This window comes from Phascolarctos cinereus, unplaced genomic scaffold (assembly GCF_003287225.1).
Source record: "Phascolarctos cinereus isolate Bilbo 61053 unplaced genomic scaffold, phaCin_HiC Scaffold_4;HRSCAF=312, whole genome shotgun sequence".
Lineage (NCBI taxonomy): Eukaryota > Metazoa > Chordata > Mammalia > Diprotodontia > Phascolarctidae > Phascolarctos > Phascolarctos cinereus.
This window is the reverse complement of record NW_027555847.1, coordinates 675,235,867-675,249,589: the sequence shown is the minus strand read 5'-3', so window position 1 is coordinate 675,249,589 and position 13,723 is coordinate 675,235,867. Positions and strand designations below refer to the sequence as shown.

The 13,723-nt window shown below is 46.3% G+C and overlaps 1 protein-coding gene across 9 annotated transcripts in view; it reads right to left on the bottom strand.

Annotated features, from left to right (window-relative positions):
• The window catches only part of JSRP1 (junctional sarcoplasmic reticulum protein 1), an 89,370-nt gene that overhangs the window by 17,014 nt on the left and 58,633 nt on the right, over window positions 1-13,723 (bottom strand). The window lies entirely within an intron of this gene.

Here is a 13,723-nt window from a genome sequence, read left to right as displayed (position 1 = left end):
TAAGGGGATCTAGGGCATATTTACAGCACATCTAAGAGGTGCTTCTTCAGTAATCCATTGCTTACTGGTGGCAGAGAGCTGAACAGGACTGTTTCCTTCTCCACTCTAGCTGGTGGTACATTTTAGGAGAAAAAAAGGTGGCAGAGGAGGTTATGGAAGAAAGCCCTTAACATTGTGAGGTAAATAAAAATAATCATGGTTGGTCATAATATGGATCAGAGTTCTCAAGCCTTTCAAAACAGTTTATCTTTAGAATGTTCATACAGTATAGATTGTTCTCCTGGTTCTGTTCACTTCACCCTGCATTAGTGCATACAGATCTTCCCAGGTTTCTCTGAAACCATCCCCTTCATCATATCTTATAGCATAATAATGAGGTAGCACCCTAGATTTCCTTTCATTTGGATTTCTCTAATTATTGGTAATTTGGAACATTTTTCATACAGCTATGATAGCTTGGATATTATCCTTTAAAAACTGTTCATATCCTTTTACAATTTTTCTATTGGGAAATGCTTATATTCTTATATAAGTTCCCTTATATATGTTGGACATTATACCCTTATTAGAGAAATTTGCCACTCCCCTTCTAATCTTAGCTGCATTTATTTTGTCTGTGCAAAAACTCTTGAATTTTATATACTCAAAATTGTTCATTTTATCTTTGGCGACTCTCTCTAGGTATTGTTTGGTTGAGGACTCTAGATCTGAAAGGTAATGTTTTCCTTACTCCTTCCATTTGTTTATGAAATGCCACCCTTTATGTTGGAGTCACACACTCATCTGAAACTTATTTTGGTGTACGGTATAAGATGTCGGTCTATACCTAGCTTCTGCCAGACTGCTTTCACAATTTCTGAGCAATTCTCGTTGAACAGTAAGAGTTATGACTCCAGTTAGTAGGGGTCTTTGGGTTTATCAAATATTGGGCTACTGCATACTTCTTTCATTTTCTCAACAAACTTTACCAACACCTTTCCTATAAAACGACCTGTTCCAGGCCCTGCAGAAAGGTATGGCTGTCTACAAAGCAATCTCCTTGACTGCAAAGACTACAAACCTACTAGTTGGTACTCCTTGAATCTCCCCCAAGTTCTCAAAACTATAGAAGGTCAGATCAGGAAAGGCCCTTTGGACATAATGTCAGAATGGTTGCAGTATGTAAGCTTAGAACATAGAATTTTAGAGCTGCGAGGTACCTTTTACATCACCTAAGTCCAATCTCCTTCATTTACATCTGAGGATACTGACTCGGCCAAGAGAGAGGAAATGACTTGTGCACAGTCACACAGTCAGTAAGTAGCAAGCTAGTCTTCTGATGCTCAGGGGCACAACCTCATGTCTTTCCCTTCCCACCTCATCTCTGCTTACCAAGATCCTGCCTGTTCTTTGAGGTCCACTCAAATGCCCCTCACCAGCCATTGCTTTTAGTGCACGCTATCATCAGAGGAAGGGCAGGGATCCCGTCTCTGATGCTTCACGGACCCCGGGATGGTGCTTTTCACCTAATTTGTACACTCACAAACATCTGCTGAATGAAGGAACACATTTCCCCCTCAACACCAGCACAAAAATTCAGACGCTGAAGGGAAGTAAGGGGGAGGGAGCTTAACCAGGTACCTAGTTAGAAGCTTAAAAAAAAGGGAGCAAGATAACATGCCCCAAATGAATAGGAAATATGCACGCAAAGAAACAGAACAAGCACGCACAGTCAGTTGTGGGGGAAGCAACACATGCACAGCTTTCTGAGCACGCAAAGAGAGGGGAGGGAGAGGCCAGGACAGGAGGCTTCATACATCTTCATCATTCTCACACATCTATTTAGAAAAGCAACAGGAGGAAAAAGAAGAGCCCCCTAATCGGGGAGCAGGAAAGCAGACCAGACTGTTCTCTGTGGCCTCAGCTTCCCTGTCTGTTCAATGGGGGTCTGACCAAGATGGTCTCTAGGGGTCCTCCCAGCTCTGACATTCTCCCTTCTAAGGACCCTCCCAGCTCTGACATTCTCTGTTCTAAGGGTGCCTCCAGCTCTGACATCCTGTGCTCTAAGGACTCTCTCAGCTCTGACCCTCTGGGTTCTAAGTAAAGGCCCTCCAAGCTTTAATATTGTATATTCTATGATTCAAAACCTCATGCATAGTGTTTCTCTCCCACATATAACAGTACAATAAGATGATAACAGATATAAATAATTTTATAAACTGTAAAGTACTATATAAGTATCCATCTATAATAATAATAATAATAATAATTATTATTATTATTATTACCATCATCAGCCCCCATGGGCCACACCAACATCTATCTATCCATCCATCCATCTATCTTTTTCCTTCCTTCCTTTCTTCCTTCCTTTCTCTCTCTTCCTTTTTTCCTACTTTGCTTCCTTCTTTCCTTACAGGGCAGCCTGTTAGCTTACAGTTTTCTGTCTGTTTGGGTTTGGGGGGGCACCTACATTTTCCAGCGTGCCAAGCAACAAACACACACCTACCCAACAAAGAAGTACATTCGCAAGGGGTACCCGGTATCAAAGGCCGGGCCTGTGGCAGGAGGCTGAGACCCTGAATTCCCTCGGGACACTGAAGTTGGTATCGAGGGGATACAGTCATAGTGACAAGACAGGGGAAGAAGGAATAATAGCAGAGGATGCTATGGATTCCACTTCATGAAGCTAACAAGACCCAGAGTTAAGGAATCCTTGCCAGTAAAACTTCAAGGTGGGGGGGGGGGCTAGAAGAAGAGACAAGCCACTATACTGCATTTGTGGTTGGCAAGAGGGAACCTGGACAAGGGAAACCTCCCCTTTGGACTGTGCTAGTGAAGAGGTGCAGGAATGCACTGGAGAGCAGTGGTCGTTCAGAAAGTAATTGTAATCAAACTCCAATCATGGGTCTTTGTGAAGAGGAGTTACCAGGCTCAGGCCTCCGAGGGGAGGCTCCAAGCAGCTCTCTGTCTGTGGTTTCAGTCCCAAGTCACTTCAGGGCTCTGCCGCCTGGAGACAGCCCTCATGCATGCCTGGTGAGTGTGGGAAGCTTGCCCCTCTTATAAATGGCTTTTTATTGTTTATTTTTCCATCCAAACTGGGGTAGTGATGGTTAAAAACAAAATAAAAAGTTTTAGATGAACAAACGAAAACACTTAACTGCCAGTATCTCATTAATTTCTCTTCTGACCCAATAGCACGTTTCTCCTGTTCCTGTCAGGTATGTCACCTAGGTCTTCCATTTGCACAGGACTCATAGAGTGTCTGTCATTTGTCCTTTGTTTTCAAAGAACACCATGACGGCAGGGAGGTATGCCATGACTTGCAAGTGAATTGGATTTAAGTGAGGGAGGGCTGTGCAAGGTCACCAGCCTCACTTTCTCCTCCAGAGCCATCAGGGGCCAGTGACCAGTTATGGATTAGGACAACTAGAGATGGCCCCCCAGTGAGTATGTAGACCCCAGCTGACATCAGAGGTCTTCACAATGGGAAGGGGCTCAAGTCATAAGTTAGGCACACTTATTTCCCCAATGTACAGCTGGATGGGAGTAGTGGACCCAGCATCAGGATTAGCTAAGTGTTCCTGGGCAAGTCACTTAACCTTGTTTGCCTCAGTTTTCTCATCTGTAAAATGAGCTGGAGAGGAAATGGCAAACCACTCCAGTATCTTTGCCAGGGAAACCTCACATGAGGTCATGAAGTCAGACACAACCCAAACAACCGAACAACAACAACAACAATTTCCAAAACAACCCACACTGAACCTGGTAATATGTGTGAACTCCAGTGTGGCATGGGAAATGGGCTACACTTGTGTTAAAACCTGAGAATGCTGCCTTAGGATGCAGGTACTCCCAGCGTCGAGAGCGAGGGTGCTGGGAAGGTCTCCGGCCTCTGCCAGGTCAGAGCACACCCACAGTATGGGGTTCCCTCCTGGGCCATCCGCTGAAGGAACTAGAGACTTTTAGCCTCAATAGAGGAAGCCTCAAGGGCACATGACAGCTGTCTCTAAGCATCTTGGAGGTGGTCTCCTGGAAGAGGGATTAGGCTTGTTCTGCTGGGCCCCAGGGGGCACAACTAGAGGCAGAAGTGGACAGAGGGAGGCAGCTTTAGATTTCTCACAAGAAAAAACCTCCTAACAACCAGAGACAACCAAGGATGGAGAGGCCGCCTTAGGAAGCGATGGTCTTCCTCTCCCCAGAAGTTCTACCCAGAAGTGGCTTAATGCCACCCACACATACATTCCTTCCATGCTGCCTATGAACATTTCCAAATTGCTCCCAACCTTAAAAAATCCTCACTTGCCTCTGCTGTCCCTTCCAGCTATCCTATATCGTTCTTCCTGCCCACAGCTAACCTGGAAAAAGCTGTCTAGACTTCTTGCCTTCCCTTTCTGACCTCCCAATTATTCTCACCCTTATCATCTATACCTCACTCACTACCTGTTGAGGCGGCTCTTTATTTTTTTTGGGGGGTGGGGTGGAGTTTAGGGCTTTAGTGCCAGGACAGTTTGTCAGATTTAGTCCATGCTCCACTGCAGCATGTTTTAAGAGTATTTGACCGGTATCTACTAAATTTTTTTTTTAAGTAAATGTTTTATTTGTTCCAAACAGCAAAAATATGCCTTCTGACCCTCCTATCCCCACTCCCTTGCCCACTGCAATTGAGAACAAAAGAAAAACAAAATCCATTACAAACATGTAGTCAGTCAAAACAAATTTCCACATTGGCCATGTCCAAAAGAATATCTGCCTCATTCTGCACACTCAGTCCTTCACCTCTCTATCAGGAGGTGGGGTATTATGTTTCATCATTAGCCCTCTGGAAATGCAGTCGATCATTATGCTGATCAGAGTCCTTAATTCTTTCAAAGTGGTTTGTGTTTACCATATTGTTGCCATTGTATAAATTGTCTTGGTTCTGCTCACTTCACTCTGCATCAATTCATACAGGTCTTCCCAGGTTTCTCTGAAACCATCCCCTTCATTTCTTACAGCAAAATAGTATTCTATCACATCTATATATAGTAACTTGTTCATCCATCTCCCAAATGATGGGTCCCCCTCAGATTCCCATTCTTTGCTACCTCAAAAAGAGCTATTAACTATTTTTATACATCCTAAGATTGTGTTCTGCTAGGGGCCTTCTCCTCGTTTGTACATTGCCTACTTGTGCACTCTGATTATGAGATGACTTTCCCTATAACCTTCCTTTCCCTTCCTTCCACCCCCACTTGGTGTCTTCCTCTTCCTAGCGCCTTCCACTCTTCTCTTAAGATCCTCGAGACATAATGGAGCCATTGCCAGGCCTTGTGTAAGTGAACTCTCTCTCTAACCCCTGATGACGACAGGGTTCAGAGGGGATGCGTATCAGCACCCCACCTTGCCTAGTCCTTCATACTGCTCCTTCATTTTAACTAATCTTTTCAAGATTAATAATGATCTCTTAACCTTTAAATCCAAAGGTCTTTTCTCACTTGTCACCCTTCTTAATCTCTTTGAAGGGCTTTATGCTGTGGACCCCTCTCTCCCTCCTGGACAGTATCTCCTCCCTGAGTTTCCATGACACTGCTCTCTCCTACATGTCTGACCACTTCTACTTAGTCTTCTTTATTGGATCACCATGCATATACCCCTCACAAGACCCCTCTTCTCTCTCTAAACTCTCTCTAGGCAATCTTAGGTTCAATTATTGTCTCCTTGCCAGGACTCTCAAACGGGCTTACCCAGCCCTCATTTCTCCTGATTTAGAGTCTTATGTTACCCACTGCCTCTTGGACACCTGAATGTTATAGACACCTCAAACCCAGAACAGAACACACTATTTTTTACTCATCAGCCACCCTTCTTCCTAACTTCCCTATTTCCATTGAGGGTGCCATGATCCTTCCAGTCTCCAAGTCATCCTCAACTTTTCATTGTCTCATTCCTCATACACAACCCATTGCCAATCTTGTTATTCTACCTCCCCAACACCTTTCACATCCAGCTCCCTTTCGCCTCTCATATAGCTGCCACCCTCGTTCAGGTTTTCATCACCTCCTGCCCAGACCTTCCAATCCTCAGGGAATTAATCAACACAGTTTTAGAGTTGACCCTGGGATAGAACTTCACTGGCTGTTAACGGAAGCTGAGTTAATCCACCATCTATAACCATACTGACCTCAGACTACAGCCTCAGACCATTCAACCACCAAGCCTTGGCTCCTGACCAGGACACCAGGTTCTAGCAGGGTGAGCACCTTGACTACCACCCTGCTGTCATCTACCCCTCACCACTAGATGATTATCCACTTTCCACGACTCTACTCCCTTAGCTCCCACTCCTATATAAATATATTTTTTGTACAGCCCTGTAATTGTACTGGTGTAAGAAATTCCCAGTGATGAAATTCCTGCCACCAACTCCTACTGGTAATTGTCCTGCAACCTATAATCTTAAGAGAGTTGCCTGAAGCACTGAAAGTGACATGCCCAAGGTCCCCTTGGCGACTATTATTATTATTATTATTATCATTATTTGGTGAGGCAATTGAGGTTAAGTGATTTGCCCAGGGTCACACAGCTAGTGAATGTTATGTGTCTGAGGCCAGATTTGAACTCAGGTCCAGGGCCAGTGCTCTATCCACTGCACCACCTAGCTGCACCCCTCTTGGAGACTCAACCCAACCCCAGGCTGAGGGAGTTATTCAATTCAGCTTTGGAACTGGCCCTGGAATAGATCTATCCTGACCATCAATGGAAACTGAGTCACACTGACATCACAAAACTCTACAACCCGTCAGGTTTAGACCTGCAGCATTATCTCATCTAGCCCTTCAGCCCCCAATCCCTGATGAGAAGAACAGTGCCTACCCAGCATGGGCATCTAGCCACCTGCCATTATGACACCACTTCCCTCTCTCCTTAATTTTCAGTTAAGCCACTGGTTCCTTCCATGATTCCTACCAACATGTCCAGATCTCCCCCATCCTTAAAAAAAACCTTCCCTTGACCCAACCAAACTCAGACTGTCAAACTAATTGCCCTTCCTTCATAGTCAAATTCCTATAAAAAGCTACCTACATTTCCTATCTCCAAATCCTCACCTCCTACTCATTGCCTTTTTTGGGGCACAGACCTATAATTTCATTGATTTAGGGCATTCCCGATGAGGAAACTTCTCCCACCAATGTATACCCCACTGGCAGACTGGGGCACTAAGAGACTGAGGGATTTGCCCAGGGTCACGTGTGTCCACTACCCACCACTTGACTGAAATGGCTTCCTCCCAGGCCACTCAATGCTCCTTTTACGGCTATTACAAAGGCCTTCTCTTAGTCCTCATTCTTCTTGACTTCTCTGCATCCTTTGACACTGCTGACCACCCCCTCCTCCTGGGAACCCTGACCTCCATGGGTTTGTCTCACACTGCTCTGTCATGGTTCTCTTACTATGAATCTGATCAATTCTCCTCAGTGTCCTTTCCAGAATCACTATCCATTGTACACGTGGGTGACCTCCAGGGCTGTGTCTTGGGACCTTTTCCCTTTCTCTTGCCTAAGCGATCTCATCAGCTACCATGCAGGCCTCTATATGCCGATGACCCCCAAATCTTCATATCCAACTCTCATCTCTCTCCTGAGCCCAGTCCTGCATATCCAACTAGTTGTTAGATATCTTTACCTGGTTGTCTGTTCTGGGCTAGGCCTGACACAGGCCACTTTGGAGGTTCAAGCTTGAGAGTGGAATCAAATGAGACATTCATAGACCATGGCAGCTAGGTAGCACAATGGATAGAGTGCTGGGCCTAGAGTTAAGAGGGCCTGAGTTCAAATCTGGCCTCAGACACTTACTAGCTGTGGGATCCTGGGTGACTCACATAACCTCATATCCTCAGTTTCCTTCACTGTAAAATGAGGATAATTATAGCACCTGCCTCCCAGGGTTGTCATGAGGATCAAACGAGATCATATTTGTAAAGTGCTTGTCCTACTAATTGGCACACAGTAGGAGCTTAATAAATGCTGGCTTCTTCTCTTCCCTCCCCCCAATCTAACATTTAGCAAATTGCTTCTATAACAATAGCACAGACAGGCCATAGCAGGCATACACATGGCTCTAGTTGGGACAGCTCTCTTCCCTCCACGTTTGTCATGGCAGTACAGCCAGGGGGCAGGAAGTGTTGAGCCTGAGGAGCCTTTGGCCCCTTGTGTGTGTGGCTTTCATATTAAGGGAGCCAGGAAGCTATGTTGATGGTTTGAGCTGTAATCCTCTGAACCAATGACATCTCAAAGATGCTTCATTGCCTCTTAGGGGAAAACCATCTTATCCTATGGGGAGTAAATACTGCTCCTGCTACCCTGTCCCATCTCAAAGTTGGAGGCATCGTAAACCCAATATGTCCAAAGTAGAATTTTTATCATCTTTTCTCCCAAAATCAGTTTTTCTCCTAATCTCCCCATGTCCAAGTCTGCAACTAGGAATCATCCTGAACTCCTCATTGCCCCTCACCCCAAATATCCAATCAATTGCCCAATCTTATTGAAGCAAGCAAGGTACCCTGAGGGAGAGAAGTGCGGCTGGCGCCCGGCCAGTCAAACCACTACCATTTCCTTGATGCCCATTTCCTCTCAGATTGCTCACCACCACCAATGCCAACTACTGTCCAGTTGCCACTGAAAGGCATCCAAGCCCAAGAGCCCTGGGCAGCACTGGCCAAGCCACTAGTCCTGCTTCCAGCTCAGCCCCCATAGCCATCATCCCAGAAGCAACCCCTAGGGAGATACAAATTGATAGGGAGGCAGCCACAGCTCCTAAAGACCTGGAAAAGAAAGTCCTCATCACCAAAATCTTGGCACTGTCAAATGGTTCACCATCACAAATGAATATGATTTTGCCAGCAGAAATGACATTAAAGAAGAATTATTAATATCTACTTTGTTCCTTCGCCCGAAGGCCCACGAGTCCTTTCCTCTGTAACCAAAATCTTCCATATGTATCATCTCTCCCGTTACCATATAAACTCCCTGAGAGCAGAGACTGTCTTTCTTGTATCCCCAGAGCTTAGCAGAGAGCTTTATACATAGTAAATAAATGCTTCCTTATTTCTTTCTCTTTTTTTCCTCCTTTCCTTTCTTCCTTCCTTCCCTCCATCCTCCCGCCTTCCCTTCCTTCCCTCCATCCTCCCGCCTTCCCTACCTTCCCTCCATCCTCCCGCCTTCCCTACCTTCCCTCCATCCTCCCGCCTTCCCTACCTTCCCTCCATCCTCCCGCCTTCCCTTCCTTCCCTCCATCCTCCCGCCTTCCCTTCCTTCCCTCCATCCTCCCGCCTTCCCTTCCTTCCCTCCATCCTCCTGCCTTCCCCACCTTCCCTCCTTCCATTCATTCTACCTCCATATGTTGGCTATCTATCTAGGTTTTCTCCACTCACATGGCCACACACTTGTTCCTTCACTTCTCTCCTAAGCGATCTTTCTACATCCAGGCCTTCCAGTCCTTCCTCCCCATAGCTACCAAATTGAATTTGGTAAAATTGAAAGTTTGACCATGCCACTTCCCTGTTCAAGAAGCTTCAAAGTAGGGGGCAGCTAATGGCGCAGTGGATAGAACACTGGCCCTGGATTCAGGAAGACCTGAGTTCAAATGCAGTCTCAGACACTTAATACTCACTAGCTGTGTGACCCTGGGCAAGTCACTTAACCCCATTGCCTAGCTAAAAAAAAAGAAGCTTCAAAGTGCCCATCAACTGGGGAATGGCAGAACAAGTTGTGGTATATGATTGTGATGGAATACTACTGGGCTATAAGAAATGACGAGCAGGATGGTTTCAGAAAAACCTGGGAAGACTTCCATGAACTGATACAAAGTGAAATGAGCAGAACCAGGGGGGATGAAGGGGAAGGGGGAAGGGAGAGAATATGGAACTCAAAATTTTTAAAAAATGAATTAAAAATTTTTTTTGTTTTGTGTAATTAAGAAAAAAATAAATGTAAACAAACAAACAAAAAAGCAGCAGCTTCAATGCCTCCCTCCCTCCTGTTCCTTAGACAACATACAAACTCCTGTCCAGCCTCTATACCCCTTTACACCCTGGCTACAATTTAGGTTTCCAAATTGATTCTATATTACTTTCTCTTATATTCTGTGGTCCAGTCAAACCAGCCTAGCTACTGTTCCCTTGAAGTGACCTCCCTCTACTGCCTGGGCCCCTTTCTCCTCCCCTCCACCTCATGGAGATCCTAGCATCTTCATACCTCTGCTCAAGGCCACCTCCTTTCAGAGGCCTTTCCAGACTCCCCAAGCAATCAATGCTACACCCTTGTCATTCGGTGTCTCTTTAATAAGGGTGAGGAGGTGCCCAGTTTTCCCACAAGGTGGGAAATTCCTTAATCAATTTGAGGGGATTATAGAGTCCTGGCCACTGGATAAAGGCAGCTGACACCACACAGGACACGCATTTAGTGACTGGCTGAGAGAATCAGTTATGCCCCTTGGACCTAAATGACATCACCTCTGGAGGTAATAGCTTCTGAGGGGAAAGAGAAAATTCCCCAGCCAAGGTGTCCCCCATCAGCCATGCTGCTTTGAGTACTCCCCCATTCGGAGAGAGCCACTGGGAGCCTACACACACACACACACACACACACACACACAGACGTGGCTTCTCAGAGGCCGTCATTCCAGGGAGACTGCAGCTATCTTCACCAGTCATCATTGCCAGCACCTATAGAGCCTGGTTTGGTCCTCCCAATAATAACCCTGTGAGAGAGGTGCCATTATTATCCCCATTTTAATGATAAGGAACCAGGTTTAACAACCACGCAGGGTCATACATATAAGTCAGCGTATAAGGCAGAATTCCAGCTCGGGACTTTCCGAGTCCAGGTGAAATGGGCGCATGAGTCCTCTGGCATCAGAAAACAGAATTAGGCCTGCGTTTCCCACAGTTGTCGGTGCTCACCAAAAGCTTGGCATATGTTTTGTTCGATGTGTTGTTTCCCCTAAGAAGTACGCACACCCCTTTGGGGTACAGACTTTTGTCTTTGTCTCTGTGTTCCCCAGTGCCTAGGACAGTGCGCCTCTCAAGTCGCAGGCACTTAAAAATGCTTCCTGAAAGGCATTAAACTGAATAGTCACCCAGGCTCTGAAGACCTCCATGCGTGGCCCTTCCTGCCCAGGAAGCAGCCCACTCTGCTCTCTCTCCACTCAGCCTAAATCTCTCTGTGCCTTTACGGCCGAGCAGAACAAATCTGGTGCCTCTTTCACACCATAAGGGCTTCAAATACTCTACAAACTGGTCTGAGAGTCTCTGTAAGCATCCTCTGGGGCTGCAGTAGCATCAGATTTCTTGGGGTCCCCAGCTTTGCAGGGACCGCTTAGGCCAGGGGTGGGGAACCTGGGACCTCGAGGCCCATGTGGCCTTCTAGGTCCTGGGTTGCGGCCTTTTGACTGAGAGTTTTACAGTTTTACAAGTTTCACAGAACAAATCCTTTTGTTAAGGGGATTTGTTCTGTGAAGTTTGGATTCAGTCAAAGGGCAGCACTCGAGGACCTGGAGGGCCACATGTGGTGTGGCCTTGAGGCTGCAGGTTCCCCACCTGTGGCAGGCAATGGCTAGCTCTGACCTTGCAAACAAACGTTCCTTCTCACCACTAGAGGGCAGGTCGGGGAGCTGGTAGGAAAGGCTGAGCCTGGGAATTCACAGGCCACGGAAGGGAAACGAAAGCAAAGTGACACAGGGAAAATCCCTCTCGGTCTGTTCCTTCTCATTTTCTGATCTTTTCCCCAGCTTATTAGTGTAGGAATGACTGGTTGGGCGGGGAACTATCAGACTCTCTACAGGTCACCTGCATAGCCTTGCATACAACATACAATAAACATTGATTAAGCATCCCCTGTCTGCAAACAAAATACAGAGGAGAGTCACTCTCCACACAGGGCTCCGAGTCAAAAGCGGGGCTAAGGCAGCACACAGCCACCATGGTCCCCAAGAGCTGTTCGAGGACCCTGTCAAACCGAGAACCGGGACAGAGAGGTCAGAGAAGAGGCTATGGAGGGGACAGATGAGCTGGGCTCAAAGGAGGGGCCAGAATCCAAAAGGCAGAGAGGGGACCCCCGTTCCAGGCCAGCCGGCGCGGGGAGTGTATTGAGGTGGCCACCCAGTTTGGCTGGAGTGCAGAGTGCATGGAAGGGAAGGGACCAAACGTGTATTAAGTGCCTTCTATGTGCCGGGCCCTGTGCTGACAAGGTAACTCTCACTGATCCTCACAACAATACTGTGAGGCAGGTACTTCTAGGATCACCGTTGTACAAATGAGGAAACTGAGGCTGAGAAATATTAAGTGAGTTGCCCCAGGTCACATAGTAAATGGCTGAGACCAAATTGAATTCAGGTCATCCTGACTCCACTGCACCACCTAGTGGCCTCTGTGGGAATAATATGGAACAAGACTGATAAGTGGGTGGCCCTAGATGGTGGAGAGCCTTGAATTCTGGGCAGAGGAGTTTGAATTTGACTTGGCAGGCAATAGGCGGCTACTGCAGATTTGGGGGTAAAGGAGTGACATGATCAAATCTGTTTTTAAATAATTAATCTGGCAGCATTACTGAAGGATAAAGAGAATTCTACATGGCAGTTCCTACCCACAAAGTCCTTAAAGTCATACCAAGGGAACAAAACATAGATGGAATATTTAAACAATCATGCAAGGCAGTATGTGAGTGGTCTAGACAGCCAATGTTGTCCAAATATATCAGCAAGAGAAAGAACCTAGTGGGTGAGAATGGTCCCAAGAGGCTTCGTGGAGGAGACCGGCTGTAGGTTTGGTCATGAAAGTATGGATGGGATTCTGACAGCTAGAGAGGAGGGAATACAAGGGTCCATCATGGAGGGGGTAGAGAACAGGGGGAGCTTAGGTCCAAAGGGACTTCAGAACACAGAACTTAGAAAGTTAGGGCTAGAAGACACCTTAGAACATAAACACAGACTGTGCAAGCTAGAAGAAAACACTGAATGTCAGCCAGAAGGAGATCTTGGCACACAGAATTTTAAGAGCTAGAAGGGACTTCAGAGACGATATGCAATTTGCTCCTTTCATGGTAAACGTGGGGAAAATTTAAAGTCTGCCTTCTCCTGAGGTGCCCTGGCATTTTCCTGATTAGTGACCTCTGTTAGACAGACTTCCTGGGACACACTACCCTGTAAAATTACAACCACAGATTTCTGACTCATGAGAGTTTGGAAATATCTTGTTCCAAAGGTCTGTAAATGCTTTTAAGAAGGCACAGAGGGCCTGTATCAGAGCCCTAGATGGCCTCAGCTAGCTCCTATCTACCTCCCCAACTCGTGATTTTTTTTTTACCCCAGTGTTGAACTTTCTATTTGTCCCAATTAAATGTATTTTTCATTCGATTTGGCCTGCTATCACTGGCAAAGATGCTGAATGTCTCAGGGGCAGGTGCAGCTCTCACAGGCCCACCACTAGATACCTCCGTGCACCCTAATATCAACCCATCAATGACTACTCTTTTCGGCCAGGCAAACAATTCCCAATCTGCTCTAGATGACATCTCTTTATATTATTACCTGCAGGGAATCAGGGGCCCCACATGGGATTCCAGAACATCAGAGCTTAAAGGGATCTTAGAGATCCCTTAGTCCAAGCTGCTCATTTCACAGAAGAAACTGAAACTCAAGAGCCCTGCCCCAAGGTAGGCAGCCAGGCCTGAAACTTCACCTCCAGCCCCAGTGACTGCTCTTGTCC